This window comes from Bombus fervidus, chromosome 3 (assembly GCF_041682495.2).
Source record: "Bombus fervidus isolate BK054 chromosome 3, iyBomFerv1, whole genome shotgun sequence".
NCBI classification, from domain to species: domain Eukaryota; kingdom Metazoa; phylum Arthropoda; class Insecta; order Hymenoptera; family Apidae; genus Bombus; species Bombus fervidus.
This window is the reverse complement of record NC_091519.1, coordinates 10,057,108-10,070,072: the sequence shown is the minus strand read 5'-3', so window position 1 is coordinate 10,070,072 and position 12,965 is coordinate 10,057,108. Positions and strand designations below refer to the sequence as shown.

The window sequence follows — 12,965 nt, the reverse complement described above, 5'->3', positions numbered from 1 at the left end:
ATTACTAAGGTTTCTCAGATTCCTTTCAATAAAACTTGGATAACATTTTCGAAGCATACTATTGAATTCTTTCTTCAAAATTTCTCTCGTTCCAAAGAATTTGAAGTTGAAATGATCTATAAATTCAAATTGCTCGAAACATTAAAAAAGTTACACGAAAGAGACGCAGAAATGTAAAAATACAAAAACTCGGCAATTTGGAAATATAAAAGAATGAAATTTGGAGATTCGAGGACTTGAAAATGCCAAATAGAAATTGAAAATTTAAATATTCGACTGTTCAAAACTTCGAAAGATCAAAGGCTTCAAAATATGAAAGTTAATTGAACATATGAAAAATTTGTTGAAGCAATTCAAATTTTTCGAATTCAAAAACTCATAAATTCGAAAGGTTGAAGATTTAAAAATCCAAAGAAAAAAAAAAATAATAATAATAATAAAATAGAAAAACGATAAAAATAGTAACCTCATCCATTCTGGACCGCTTCATTACAATTTTCAGTTATTGTTGAACGATCTATTTATACCCCGTTACGCAAGTAAAATTTCTCTCACCTATCTCACGGTAACAGGCACCGTTGCATTTTGTTTGTTCTGGACTCGTATCGCGGGAAAAAACGCGAGTGGAGCAGCATGAAACAGGGTGGAGGAGGATTTTGTGCGAGCTGCGGCGAACCAGTAGAATTTTCGTCGGGTCCGTTAAGTCTTTAAGCGGCTTACGATTTCGTTTTACGTTTCGCGGAAAGCGTTGGTGGAGCCAACGGGACCGGCAACTTCCTGTTAAACGGATGCCGTGGAAATTCGAATGCTGAACGAAGAGGTTCTCCGAGAGGAAAAGTTTCAGCCAGTTTCTCGATTGTCATGTCCGTTTCAACTTGCGTTCGATCTGAAAATTCCATTGAAATTTTTTCCTTTGTCGTATAATCTATTAATACGGAGAAAAACGATACTGAAACATGAAATTTTGGTATCATAGAGATAGAGTATAATATACTCATGATCATCGTTTTTCATTACAAATCATTTCTATGATTTTTAGGTTCGATAAATTGACTTTGTTGTTCATTCTAGATTCATATTTTTATTTTTTAAACGATTTTCCCTCAGTTTGATCATTATACCTGTATACTTCTATGTTGCTTCTACTGGTTTGAAAATGATTAATTAAGTTATTATGAGAATTATATAAGTAATTGTTTTATAATTTCAATGTGCTGCGGATAGAATGAAATTTGTTTCTAATTTGCTATTGTGCTGTTTTTCATTCAACCTGCAGATTTCACCATATCGCTTTCTATCATCTTAACCTTAAGAAGATAGTTTCCTGGACGACAATTTCCAGTTCATAGTTCTGTAACTGAAATCGAAGTTCAAACAACTGAATCGTTTCGCGAAATACTATCTCGTAGAGGTTGGCGTATTCACCGAGCGGTTTGCCATTTTTAATAAACGAAAATTGGCGAATGCAAAAGAGGGTCGAACGATTGTATCGATCAGTGGCATAGGTGAAAAGGGGCGCTGAATCCCTGGCCGCCGCGTCGTCGCGCAACCGAAACCGATTTGAAATTTAAATTTTGTCCGGCCATGGCGTCGCATTTAATAGAGCAACAGTCGGCCGCTAATACACGCGTATCGGCCGTCGTATATTAATTAGAATAATAATTCCAGACCTGTCGCGTTTAATGGAATGCGCCACAGAATTAATTATGTCCGACACGGATCGAGCACCTTTCGTGATTTCGAACGAAACGACGTGAAAATCATGGGACAGGAACGGGAAAAATGAGAAATTTCATTTTTCAAGCTTTCGTTACTTGCAGTCTTTTACGATAATTCACCAGTTAATAATATTACTGAATTGATGGATTATAGACTTCTTTCTTTTTTTCAATGATTTTAAAGTTTCACTAGTACACTTCTATTAATTTAAAATATTACGTCTCTTTGAATTTTCCGATTTCGCGGTAGATTTCGAAAATATGATAAGAAATTTGATAATCTTCATGAAAAAATGTCAGATTCATAAAGAAGTTTAGTAAAAATTTGTGTATTCTTAAAGAATTTATTACACACTGAAACTACGAATGTCTATTTAATGAAATCCATGTAAATTGTTATAAATATTTTTTCAAATTATATTTCAACGTGTTAACGTAAAGTGCTGGCATTTTCAAATTTTTCGTTTCTATAAATTTTCTTCGAAAAGTTCGATAAAAATTTGCAAAAACCTTACACCATAGAATTTTATCATTGGCAAAAAAATTCTATATTCTTAAAGAACTTGCATGTCATTTTCTATGAAATCCTCGTATCCCGTTGCAAGCGATATATGAAAAACTTATCTTTCGATTCGAGTTCTTCAAATTTGTATAAATTCGATCAGCAAATTTAAAGAAATTCCTTTATCAGGAACATTTTTATTCTTTTTTCAGCGTGGGTGTAGCAGATCAGAGGTCAACCTGGAGGTCAGGCCTGAATGATCAAACAACTCTAACGTGAGTGCCCTGCAATCTCATATTTCTTCTATAATAACATTCATTTCGTAAAACATACATAATTATCAATTATTGAAATATTCGTTGCTGGAACTGAAAATCGGATCGTATTTCTCCATTCGATGATCAACGCTATTAACCCGGGATAAGCGAGTTGTAAACTGCGGGTTCGATTTCGAAATTCCTTTCGTAACTAAATCATCGGCAACAAATATATTTAATGGGTCGCCTAAAATTAGTCGCCTGTTTAATGTTAATTCGTTAGCGATCCTGGTACAACGTTCGTGACGTTGCTGGATGCTTTTAAGTTATTACCAAACGGTGATTTATCAATTAAATCTTCATAGTGTTAAACCGTCGCTAATTTTACCGATTGAACGTCACGTGGCATTAGTATATTCTGTATTTTAACGTTAATTGTGTAATTAAGTAATCACACTGGTGCGTAGAAAAAAATTATTTTGTTATCTGATAAAATAATATAGTATAGCATAGGAGAGAAATTATTTTACTTGGTAGTGTTTACTTTATTTATATTCAATTTATTTAGTTAGTTTATTACGATGCATTTCAATGCGTTAATCGTTTAACAAAATTAATAATAAACGATATATTTCGTATTTTAAAATTATAGTCGATCTTCCTGTTTAAGAGGAGGTGCGTTAATATTTTATTTATTTTGTTAAAAAAGGAGCTCAGATCTTTTACAATTTATTTTTTAATAACCGTTGCATTCGAGTTTATATTAAATCTCACGGGAAATGGCTGCGTAATATTTGGCGTGTTTAACGTTGAAACGCAGGAAGAACAGCAGTAGTAGAAGACCGCAATGGTCAGACACGACGCGGCGGTTCCGTCGTTGACTACTTGCACCGTTGCATGTTCTACATGAGGCATGATTATTCATTTGCTTTTGTAATAACGAAGAATTAGTAGTATTTTAACAACGCTTCAAACATAACGACTACGGGAAAGCTTGTATAAAGTATAAGCAACTTAGGTAAAACATGTTACTCGTTGTACATGTGTCCGAAAAACATTTTCTCTAATTATTCGAATACGAATCCAAATCTACGTTCGAACATACGACTCTTAAAATTCAAATTTCAATTTACATTTAAATTTATATATTCACGAATACAGATTTAAATTCAAACTTGCAAATTCTGATATTTCCGGATTCCATGCTGAAATTGCAAAACTTTCATTTAATCGTATGTATCTCTTTTATTTTTGATCATATGCTGTCAAAGAATTCGATGAAATTTTCGCCATCTTGAAAGAAATTTGTTTATAAAGTCGAAGTTTGATAGAATTATCATACCTACGTAATTGATCTATCGTACTATAATTTTGTCTACATACGTTACACGCACATTGGCATTGCCCTTACCACGTTTATTGCTTCAGCATCATATCCAAAGCAGAATATTAAAATCATTAATCCGTTCCCTTCGAGTTCGATTTCCATCTACCGTGCTGTGTATTAACAAATACTTTTTAAACGTAAATTGTTACGTACTTATTCGATGCGAATTATTATAAAATATTTTGTCACAGTTTCGTGCTTTTTGACTCGCATCTCCTACATTCGAATCAATACGATAAACAATCTAAAAGTATCAATTTTTGGAACGCGTTAAAAAGAAATCAGTATGTTTACCATATCTCGAAGCTTGTCTCACACCAAGCAATGAAACGATCGAAAACTCGATTCCTCCGGAAACTACAATATCCTTCGTGCAATATTCTTTGGATACCAGCGATATTCCTGAAAATATTCACTCGTCACGCTATCTATCAGCCCGCGTTATAATTATTGGAGCGAAGAATATTCGTTGATACGAGTTGACCGGCTGGCATTATTAATTCGTCAAACAATTGTCGCGTTGTTAGAGTAAAGGGAGCAAACAAATATCGACAGGTAAATCAAACAGATTTTATGGGAAACGGGGTCTAATAACAAGCCACACGTTGAAACTTCGTTATCGAAAACACACGTATCGCTCTGTCATTGACCGGATACCGTTAAAATCGATCACGATACCACGCCCTTTCGATAACGAAGCGAATGCCGTTCACGATCCTCGTTCGCGATTCTCGTTCACGAGCCTGTGCACGGAGAGACTCGCGACAGAGTAATGACACGACAGTTTCTGCTGCCTTCGTGCTCGACCTAGCGTGTATTTGCCCGCTGGACATCCATACAGCCAGATACACAAGGCCCTTTCACGTCGTTCTATATACGTACACGCACGACGATACGGAACACACGCGTGCAAATGGGTTACGTGTACACTGACCCCGTGCAGAACTGTTACCAACGGACGAAATAATTGACCCTTATGGTAGAGAGTAGGCGAGGCTATCGGAAAATTAATTCTCGTGTGTCCATATATATTTTTAGAACGTTAGGCAGGAGGAAAGGTTGACAGGATCGAGGAAATTCGAAGGGTGGAAGAAGTTGGAGGGGGAATGGAAGAGGCACAACGTTGATGTATCAGGAAAGTATTGTTGGCAGATGAGTTCGTAGATAGTGGCAATGGTGGTGATAATGGTGGAAATGTGTTGTTAGTGGTATTGTAATTATTATTTCGGTGTATGCAACATGTGCACATACATATTGCATCGTGCATGATTGCAAATTTAAGGAACACAGGTTTACCGTGTACAACTTCTTCATTTTAAGCTAGCCGTTTCGTAGTATCTTTAGGAAGTCGGGTGAGAATAAGGGAAAGGGTTGGGAGGGTTGAGGTGATTGTATATATACAGGAAGTTGTAGCGAAAGTGAAGGAAACACTACGTTAATGAACTAGGGAACTATTACTAGTTAATTATTAGTACGTTAGTGGTAGAGGATAATTATTTAGCGGTATACTGTGTACGTACGTACTATATATATCGAGTATGACTGAAAAGTACCGTGTACAGCTATTTTATTTCTACAAAAGTTCTAATGAGGAAATCTTTAGGAAATTGAGTGTGAACAAGGAGAGACGATCGAAAGGAGGAAGAAATAGAGGGGGATGAGAAGAGTGTTGCGCCAACGAATTAGGAAACTATTATTAGTAGATAAATGTATGTAAATAGAATACCTTGTTACTTCTGTAAACATTCTCAGATTCGAGTAATACCATCACGACAGCCGTGTCTCGCTGTAATAAAATTTAGAGTTTCTTCCTATAATATACATAGTATAAAAGTATAAAAAGTTTCTACGAGTGCTCGAATATTTTCACGAGCCATTACGTATGCATAGGATAAGATAAACAACAATTAAAAAGATTTCTCAACTGTGACTAACACTCCCTGTACGCCACAGAATCGTAAACGTTCTACGAAACGAGGGAATATTAATTTTCGTCGAACAGTGGAATTTTTGTGCGGCAATGCGACCGACAGGTTGTATCACCGGGTCACACGGGACCGATAACGAGGTACAACCTGTCTTCTCCCTTCCTCTCTCACGTGACCAACAGGACGAGGTCGAAAGGCCGGTTAAAGGGCAACGAGACAGAGGTCGAGCTCGCTCGTCATTGTTAGGGCAAGCTTTGATCTACGCGAACCATCCAGCTGCGGCTACGCGTATCTCCGTACGCGTAATTAGCGGCAAAACGACCGCCTCGCGATCGCACGGAGAAAAATTTACCGCGTGAATTAGATCCCTTTGACGCGATGCAGAAATTGCGGTTCACGCTGTTACATATCACTGCAACAGAAATTGCAGAGCCATGACAATATCCTTTACGTAACACAAAATTAATTTTTAGCTTTTTTATCGCCAGATTGATAGTACCCTCGGTACGGGTTTCGAATTCGATTTATAGGTTCAGGGATATTTCGTTAAATAAATGTATAAATTCAATGAAATTATTCCTTTAGGATATGTTGGAGTTGGTAGGATTGTTAGATTTAAGATTATGAAGATGGAATATTTCTTGCGTGGATCGAGTTTGATGATTTTAATAGATCGATAGGTGGACTGAATTGATTGGAAGATTAGTTCGATGAATGTTAAAGTGACCGAATGCGTTGAATTATGTATGAGACACGAAAATTGGAAAACTGGATTTGAAATAATATAACAGGAAGGAAAGGTTATCTTGGTAGAAGCTGATAAGTAAATTTTTATTTTGATTAGATAGTACTTTGTAGTTACATTTGGATTTGCCTGAGTTCTAAAGTTTACCAATATAATTGTGACAGTAACGTGGCAACGACATTATAGTGGTAATGGAATTTCAAAATCTTTCTAAATTTCAACACTTCCTAAAAAGTGTTCAAATATTTTTGCGAACCAGTGTAGATGTATAAAGAAGCTAAAAATTAAGGTAAAAAAGAACGATCAAAGTTATGATCTTCTTCCGATGACACAGGCTGTCTCGAACATAGTGCAACGTTTCAGTTATCAAGAGAAATAGTTTTCTTGTTGAATGCAGATAACGAAACCAGAAACTGAGTAACAAAGTATGATCACAATTAGAATCTTTTCAGCGACAAACGTTCTCAAACATAGTGAAAGGTCTCAATTACCAAGAAAAATAGTTTTCTATCTGGATTCTCAAACAAATCACAAATTCCATAATAAAGAATGGGCAAAGCAATGGACTTTCCCAGCGAGACAAACGTTCTCAAACATAATGGAGCGTCTCAATTACCAAGAAAAATAGTTTTCTATCTAGATTCTCAAACAAACCACAAATTCCATAATAAAGAATGGGCAAAGCAATGAACTTTCCCAGCGAGACAAACGTTCTCATACATAGTGGAGCGTCTCAATTACCAAGAAAAATAGTTTTCTATCTAGATCCTCAAACAAACCACAAATTCCATAATAAAGAATGGGCAAAGCAATAAATTTCCGCAGTGAGACAAACGTTCTCAAACATAGTGAAGCGTCTCAATTATCAAGAAAAATAGTTTTCTATCGAGATCCTCAAACAAACCACAAATTCCATAATAAAGAATGGGCAAAGCAATAAATTTCCCCAACGAGACAAACGTTTTCAAACATAGTGAAGCGTCTCAATTACCAAGAAAAATAGTTTTCTATTTGACGAAAGGAGAACCATCCCTTTCGTTTCGCTCGACTCGTTGCAAACGAATCGGTGGCGATTGGTCTTTCAGCGCGCCGCGACGCGCTGATTCGAGGACAGCTCCTCGAATTAGTCCGCTCGCGGCTTCCATCTGTCCCTTCATAGGCGCGGATCGATCGCGCCGGAAAGCCGGCGGCGCTTTTGTCTCGGCCTGAAAGGCCCTTTCATCAGGGCAAATACCTCTCCACGCTCGTCCTGCGCCTGATTCCATGGCAAACAGCCACCGTCGCGTCTATCGAACGGTTCCGCCGTTGGATCCACGTCGATCCTCAATTCCACGTTTCCGCGTTCCCTCTTCGTTTTACCAGAGGAAGTTTATCCGTTTCTAGCGATTTCTTTCGGCCGGTTGATCGCTGTTCCTTGGCTCGTTTTATGATCTACCAACGATCGCGTGTGATTTGTGTAATGGCTTCGTTCGTTGATGAGTTTGGAGCTGCGTGGTTGCTGGCCATTTAGCTTCGTCAAGGTGCGAGTTTTAAAGGTGTCGTTAAAGGTAGAATTTATGATATACGCGAGGGAAAAGGGCATTTTTCTTTTACTTTTAAAACTATCTTGGTTTAATATTTTTACGGCAGAATATATTTCGCTAAGAGAAATTAGAGATCGTAGCTTAGAACTTTTAGGTATTCATCTTTCTTGTAGGAGGATGTTGTAATCGAACATTACTCGATTAGGAAGTATACTTGATTTCTAGCGTGAATTATTTGTCACAGCTAGTTTAGTCTGAATTTATTAGAATTTCTAGACATTCGTCTTTCTCGTAGGAAAAGCTTATTATTTTGTTGAATCGAAGACGTTACTTCGTTAGAGAGTATTTTGATTTTTCGCATGAATTTTTAGTAATAGATAATCTAGATTAGTATAGAAATAATATACGGTATATCAGGCTGAAGGTCGTTTATCTTCGAAGTTCAGATGCTATTGCGCTAGTGTTTGATGTATCAACATAGGTTAATATAGTACATACGATATACCTCTATGGACTGCTTCTGGACGAGTATAGTCCACTGAGGTCAAAGGCGAAGATAATTTTGAACGAGAACAGAGTGTTTATTTCTGACGACGAAGAGACGTTACTTAGTCAGCTATTCAATAAATCACATCAAACTTACCTTCAATTTTTCCAAATTAAGTTAGAAATTAGTTCAAAATTATTTCTATACCCAGACAAGGCCGCATTTTTTGGTTTTTCCACCCAAAATAAACTTACAAAATATTTTAATCCCTTTTCCTAAGTTATATTAAATTTCACTTAAAGATGCTGAACGATCGATCTCTCTCAGCATATCTTCTCTTTACATTTAGTTCTATGTCGATATATCAAGCGAGTCTTTGCTATTGTTTTAGCTATTGCTTAATACATTTAATTCTCGTCTATAATTTTATTCGAAGTAGTACTTATCTCGAAACTCGTTCTAAAAAATTTTCTTCCTCAAAGATAAAAGGAAACCAAAGTGTCGACTTGTAAATTAAAAATTTTACTTCTCTACGCGACAGAAGATCGAGTCTCCAAACTTGGAGATAACACGAAAATATTATAAATTATCAAAGGACTTGCGCAGCACGTTCCACGCGTACGTTTCAAGAATTCGAGTGCTTCCTTTCTTAGTTAACCGTTTCTGAATTTCTTACTGTCGAAATTCTACATTCTTCCGTCGTGCACCGTATCTCACGAGAGATTTCAGATTTATCCCAGGGTTCCGTCGTATAATACGTAGAATTATTGTCCACCGGCTGAAGGATTTACATAAAAATGCCTTTTGTGTCGGACCTCGTTCGTGGTAATCCCCGATACGATGGCACACCCTTGTATTATCATTTTAAAAACATTCCTGAAACTTCACTTGCGCCCTTTTTCCACCTTTCCTTTTTTCCCCTCTGTGCTCCATTCGCTCTTCCTCGATATTTTACGAGGGAAAGTTCACAAGCTCGGGTATTCTTTGACCTTCGATCGATTAATTAATAGAACAAGATCATGGAAATTCACGAGTAATTTGAAAATGTCAACTAGGAGGACGAAAATCAGAAAATCAATAAATTTAGGAAATTCAAATTAGAAGATTCGCAATTACATGTTAAACTTTATTATTTTTCATGTCGAATATTTCAAACCTTCATGACCTCATTCTAAATGATTGTATTTTAAATTGCGATCTTGTAGAAGCACTGCCTGTAATTGCAGTTAATTTTTATGAATAATAAAAATTATTTTAGCGATTAAGTTTATATCACATTCGTGAATGAAATTGGAATTTTTCTTGTTCCAGAATACGCTGAATTCATTTACATATCGAATAATAAAAAATGTCTACGTTTTAAATTATTGTACAAGGTCGTTGCAAATAAAATTACGATGATATTATTACAGCACAATAATGTAAAAAGAAAAATTCGCGTGCATCTTATCCGACGATGTTCTTTACAAATTAGTAATAATTCGTTATCAGTCCTCTCTGATAAGAACGGCGAGGATCGAAGAAATAGCTGCATCCTATTTTAATATATTATTCATGATATTTCATAATCGTTATACTGATGTAAAACATGTTGGTAATTCATATCACATCGATGCAACGGACTTCTATGCAAATAGAAAGTAACATTTCCATATTATATCACTGGTAGAGGCTGATTTAAATTGGACGAGGAACGTTATCTTGATCGGCGTATAACAAAGAAGGTTCTCGTAAATAAATTCACAATTAATGTTTTCTCTTCCATTCATATATTCAACTTTAATCCACCGACTGAAACTTTAATCTTTCATCTCGTTACAATGTTTCCCTATACCATCCTGTATTCCTCGAAGCATACAGTAACGGAAACGACATAAACGACAGAATGGTAACCATAATAAATAGCGTAATAAATACAGCAGTTTCTCGGTTCAGAAAAGTCCTGTAATCTTTTCATGACGGATTACATGTAATACTAGTTTCGAACTTGCTGCTTCCATTAATTATGTTTAAAGTTACGCAAAAGATAGAATAAAGGAAAATTTTCCTTCTACTTTCATATTTTGCTACTTTTATATCTTAGATCTTAACAATGAAATATATATATACACACACACACGCACGTTCTATTAACAGGTTATATTGGACATATGTATTTATTCTTCAGATCATTTTTCACAACGACCTAGATTGTAGCAGATGATATATGAGATTCATTAATGGCAGAAGGATATACAATGAATCTTACACGGTATTTTAAGATTTATCATTCAGACACGCAACAAAGACGCAAGAATAATAATAATACTAAAAGTTATATATTTATATTTATTTCACTCGAGAAATATCGTTTCAGCAGAATCTATAACTATAGGATGGAGAAAGTACAATATGGAATATCATTTCTCTCATTCGTTAATCTTGCCCTTCTTATCGTTTAATCCAGGAATATCATTTCCAGGGAACCTATAAACGTAACATCGAAAAATCAAAATACAGAAATGATAACGCGAAATTATTTATTACACATTGTTGCAAATCGCTCACGTAGGGAGGCAATAGATACGAAGTGAGCGATAATCAAACCGACGTTTGCTCTTATTTCATCATTTCACGTAAGAAACAGAGTATCAGTTGAAAAGAACGTTGCCACGGGCGTTTGGAAAGAAGTTCATTTTCGTAGGAAGGAAGAGAAACGCGACGTACAGAACGCCCCTTGGCTCAGCTTTGCTAAGAGAATACGCTCTGATGCGGAGCATCTTTCCTATCCTGGCTTTCTTTGACATGTAAATGCCGCGACATCCCATAACTGCTGAAATATCGTCCAAAGGGAAAGTAGCGAAAGAATCCATCAAATTTTTCCAACGCACATTTCCGCTAGAACACCCTCATCTTTGTATTCCGCTCAGGTTCGCTATATTTTATTCTTTTTCCTTCCTTCTTCCCTTTTCATTCTTTAAAAGAGAAATCCCAACAACGTCGAAACAGCCCTCATACGCCGTGGCACGAGCTCCACATAATTTATAATCATTTCGTTCTCGTTACGTATTCAGAGGGTCCACGTGGACAGAAGGTTGCTGGAAAATCTTTTCCTGTGGGTGGCCAGTTAAATTTCTTCGCGTAGGAGAAATATTTCTTAAACAGACGCGCCAAATATTCCATCAACGCCCTTTAGACTCAGTGGGTTGTTCTATCGTTGGCCACCGGAAGTCGAATCTTCGTTATGCGAAAGAAGATGGTTTTTCGATGTACATCGTTTGTATGTTACCGTTTGCAATTATTCGATCGACATTACCAGCTGATGGACAGTTTTCGAATAATTCGAATTTGAGGTACGTGCAGTTTTTGACGAACAATACGATAAAAAACGTGGCGCATTGTTTGTAATTAATCGAACGACGTCCCTGGATAATTTGAATTTAAGACACGTACGAGTTTTAATCGATGGTAGAATCCGAGGTGTTCACTGTTCATTATTCAAAGCGTCAGTTGTTCGAACGACGTTAATCGTCGATGGATGGATCCTCCCAGTGCTTAGAGAAATGTACCCTTCATCTTCTTGTTTCACGGGAATGCTGAATACTTTAAAGATCTTCTTGTAACTTTGCAAAGATGTATTCGTTTTACATCGAATATAACGTTGTTGCATTGCCTTTTTTTCTTTACGTAGAGAATTTTTTATTTTCGTCGAACAACGTCAGTTCAACAATACTGTTGGAATGCAACGATATTTCACGCATAGGCACAATACCCTTACACAGACACCCACACAGGCATTTGAACAGGACACTTACACAGGTCATACTCATTACTGTATAGATAGTGGGGCTCAAAGTATTTAAGGGATCATGGGTCACTACCTAAGTCTAGTCTGAGAGTAACTGGCCAACAATCAACAATTCTTGTATACGTTGTTAATTATGTCACTCGCTTATATACATCAGGTTCTGTAGTTCTATTTAATAAACATCACTGAATATTATTTCAACATAAACATTGTGTCTTCCACAGGTTATTAATCTTAACTTCAAGATTAAATTTTAACAAATATCCTCGTGAATTCTACCAATTGTCGGATGTGCAATGTGGATTAAAAATTCTAAATGAAAAATTTGAAAATGTTTCTCCGGTGAAGCGAATCGGAAATTTTGCAACCGTATCGCAGTTTCCTGCAATTGCGTATCATAATGCAACTTTTAGACTTAGTTGGAAATTTCTCGCGACGGTTTCCATTCCCTTGGTGCATGGAGCGTATAGAATACTTGAAACATGTTTAGGATATTCTTCGATTCGACCGCGACGAAACTTCGTTTCCAACTATCTCCGCTGGGAAGCAACTACGAATTTTTCTCGCCATTTCTTTCATCATCGTCGTATTTTGTGCTTCTCTTTTCCTCTTTTTACGGCGCACCGGGATG

The 12,965-nt window shown here is 36.4% G+C and overlaps 2 protein-coding genes across 2 annotated transcripts in view; one reads left to right on the top strand and one right to left on the bottom strand.

Moving 5' to 3' along the window:
- Dscam3 (Down syndrome cell adhesion molecule 3) overlaps positions 1-12,965 on the top strand; it is a 317,202-nt gene that overhangs the window by 85,926 nt on the left and 218,311 nt on the right. Inside the window, exon 2 of the mRNA XM_072000043.1 lies at positions 2,433-2,495. The gene's annotated coding sequence lies outside the window, so the exon portion shown is untranslated. The remainder of the gene's footprint in view (positions 1-2,432; positions 2,496-12,965) is intronic.
- LOC139985564 (clavesin-2) overlaps positions 1-12,965 on the bottom strand; it is a 347,454-nt gene that overhangs the window by 144,447 nt on the left and 190,042 nt on the right. The window lies entirely within an intron of this gene.